This window comes from Apaloderma vittatum, unplaced genomic scaffold, assembly GCF_000703405.1.
Source record: "Apaloderma vittatum isolate BGI_N311 unplaced genomic scaffold, ASM70340v1 scaffold10913, whole genome shotgun sequence".
NCBI classification, from domain to species: domain Eukaryota; kingdom Metazoa; phylum Chordata; class Aves; order Trogoniformes; family Trogonidae; genus Apaloderma; species Apaloderma vittatum.
In genome coordinates this window covers 48493-52151 of record NW_009708635.1, presented here as the reverse complement: position 1 = coordinate 52151, position 3659 = coordinate 48493, and positions in this window count along the sequence as shown.

Genomic DNA, 3659 nt, shown 5'->3' with positions numbered 1-3659 from the left:
GAAAGTGAAAGAGCTGGAGTCTTCTTTGAAGAAGATGACGTAGGCCACCTCTCCATGTAGAGCAGAAGGATGCTGATCATGGAAACGGTGTTTTCCTCTTAATGGCTTTACTCCCGTAACTGCTGAATTTGTGTTAAAACATTTTTCTATGAATACTGATGTGTGTGTGTGTGTGTGTATACATATATGGAGAGAGAATGGGGGAGAGAGAGAGATGACTTCTGTAACTCTAGTGATTTAAATGATCAAAATCCCAAGGTTTTGGGGGTTTTGTGTTTGTTGTTGTTGTTGTTTTATATGGGTTTTTGTTTGAGTTGTGCGGGATTTTTTTGTTTTGTTTTGTTTTTTTCCAGCCTGTGATGACTTCCAGTGGTGATGTGTACTGGCTTAGAAGAGGAGGGAAGTGTACCCTATGTTTATTTGGGCATTTTTATAGAATAAGGGAACCCATTTCATTATATTTGGACTCTTGTGTCACATCTGTAAATTGGTGGAGGTAGTATCTCATCAAAATTGTTCTGCAGTTAAATCCTCTTTAAATCTGAAACATGTAATAAAGTAAGATTATCTACTGCTCAGTTGCAAATCCTCTTTTCACCTTCCTGCCATGTGGGTTTTCAGTAAGAAAATGTAATGAAGTTGAGTATTTTCTTTATCAGATGTACAGAATTCTTTTTTATATATTTTCATATTCACCGCTTAAAAAAGGCATTCACGCCTGATTTATTCAGGTGGTTGGGGAAAGCAGGTAATGTTACAAAGCAAAGTTCTAACTCCAGCTTTGTGTACTCACATTTCATTAACTGTCAGGTATTCTGCGGCTTTAGAGGAAGAAAATGAAGTCAAAAGTCTTATTTTTTCCCCATGCACTTTAACTTCTTTTTTTTTTTTTGCTATGAGAAAGCTCCCTTAAACAGGTCAATCATTACAAAGTGCTTTCTCCAATCAGATTATACGCTCTAAGAGAGCAGTGCTCTTTGCTTTGTTCTTTTATTTACATGCTGCAGCAATATCAATTTGTATATTGTATCAACCTTTCCACATGTTCAAATAAAACATTTTTCTGCATGTGCTGTCCTGTAACACTTTGTTCCTTCTCTGTTGACTTTTCTGCTTTGTGCTATAGGTTATCAAGCCCACATCAAAAGAACAATTGTTAAACTGGGCTGACAGAGACACCTGAAAAATCAGGCAAAGGGTGAGCAGGGGCTGCTGCCTCAAAATGATGCTTGGGGCTCTTTAGCCAGGTGGGTTTTCTCTTTGGCAGGATGTGTCCTGGTTTATCTCGGGCTCTTAACTGCCTCATGGTATAAAGCTTGGCACTGAGAATGAGGATTGACTGCTTTAGTTTCAGTACTGCTGAGGAGGAAAAGAATAAGTATGTGCAAACCAAACTCTTCACAGATGTGAATGCAAAGAGATTAAATGTCTAAATGAAAAAAACACAGGTTCTTGCTTGAGCCTATACTCTTGAGCAAGCCTTGTGACATTCTGTTAACTCTGCTTACACAGTCTTTGCTACTTTGAAGGTGTGGCTGACTCTGGCTTGTATTTCTATGCTTTTATTTTATCATTAATTGAGCAGTTATGCCACTTGGTTCCTCCACATCATTGCTTTTCCGAGTGGCTCTTTATACCTAGTGTGTGTTTCCAGCAAGGAAGATGCTGGTGCTCAACTTCTCCATGAAGCTAGAGATGCTGGAGAAAATGCTGAGATGGAGTTTCCCCGAGGCCCTCAAGGTAACGCTGTCATCCTCTGTGGCACTTCTGTCAATGAATCGGGACTTTCGTTGGGGAATGAAAGCTGTAGGGAGAGGATTGTGCTTCTGAACTGAGTGATGTTTGCTGTTTAGATCCCTGCATCCAAGATATCTCTTTAGCCCTGCTTCCTAACCTAAATCCATGTACTCAGGAAGAGAAAGAAGCAAACCCATCCACCTCCTTTCCAAAGTAATTAGAGTTAACATAATTAGATAATGGCTTATCTTCGTGGTAACGTGCCTTACTGATGAGTGTGTAGGTATCAACCTGTGATATGGGTGTGTGGATGAACATCTAAATGTGTGCATTCAACCTCTAATGTATAACACAAGTGCCATGTTCACATGTCTCAAATTGTCTCATGTCTCAAATTATCTGTCTTGGTTCTTCACCCTGCAGGTTTATGGAGCAGTGATGCACATCAACCAAGGGAACCCCTTAAGAAGGAAGTGGTGGTGGACTCTTGGCCAGACTTCAAAGCTGTTATCACCCAGCTGCAGAGGGAGGTAGATTATTTTATTTGTGTTTCTGAAAGGTGGATTCAATGTGACTGGGACCTTCCTCTCGGTTTTCTGAGAACTTTGGAGATGGAGCTTGCTTTATCTGGGAAGTGTATAATGGGGAGGTGGGAACCATAAGGACATAGCAAGTAGGTGCTGGCACAAAGCCCACTACGGGAGGTGCTGCTCCTTGCTGAGACGTTCTGCCTAGTGCTTGGGGCATAACCAAGCTTGCCTGTGAAATAGGTGCTTTAATTAATTGTAGTGATCCTGGTTGTGCTGACTAAAGATTAACTTGCATAGCTTACATGGAGACACCTTTTACCTGCTGTCAAGCTGCTTGACCACACCTCCCAAGGGTTCTTGGTATTTCTAGCTTTTGTACAGACAGACAGCCAGAAAAGCCTTATTGAGCTTGTAATGGGGCATGTGTGGCCGCAAGGTGAAAGAACGGTCCTTCTGCAGCTTTCTGGCCTGTAACAGGCATTGCTAAAGAGAAGCTGGAGGGGGGGGTGGGGCACTGCCTTAACACCCTCTGCCCACCATGATAAAGCAATCTGTGTTGCCTGCATTTTGAAGTGCTTCCCCAACTCCAGACTAGGAGACAAGCCCTTGTTGGTGTAGGCTTATATGGGTTACAGCTAAATCCTTGGTGTGATCTCTGTGACAGCCAGCTCCCCAGCAGTACAGGAGTCAGCACAGGACATGAACACCCTTTGATTGGCCGTTTGGACATTTCCAACCTGTTTTGGAGACTGAGAGAGTTTAATAGTACGGATAGGGCCAGGCTGTGCTATTTCAGCTTGGGGCAGAGATCAAGCCTTGGTGCTGTTTTGTTTACCCAGAGAGGTGTGTTCTAAACATGTTGTCCTTGGCAACCAAGTAGTGCAGCATGAGTTTTGGGACAGCCGGTAGGAGAGTTGAGCTTTGAACAACTAATTAGGCAAGAGTTTTGGTGAACTGCCAACAGGTTTGGGTTACTGTTTCTTGGGTCCATGAGGACTTACTGCCGTCACTGCGTTCTCTTAATATGATACTGTGGAGAGCAGCAGATATTTCCGCTGTCTTATTTGAGAGTTGGTACTGAAAATGTCCTGTAAAAAGCCATCCTGGTGCTCCAAACATTTGTTAAATCTCTGGGGTTGGCTTAGAGGGAGTTTTGATTCCAATACCAAAGATGTGTGTATGGCGAAGGGGAAGAGTATTTAATTCTTCCAGATTTTTTTTCTCCCTGGAATGAGATGGATGACCTTGAACATCATACCAATGCTCATGCAGTTTTCTAGTAGCTCCCAGTAAGCCTGTAGCTACTTGTAGAAGGCACAAATGCCATCAAATGGGGACAAATTTTTCAGATACAAGATACAGTCCAGTTTTACTTGGTTTGGAGGAAACAGA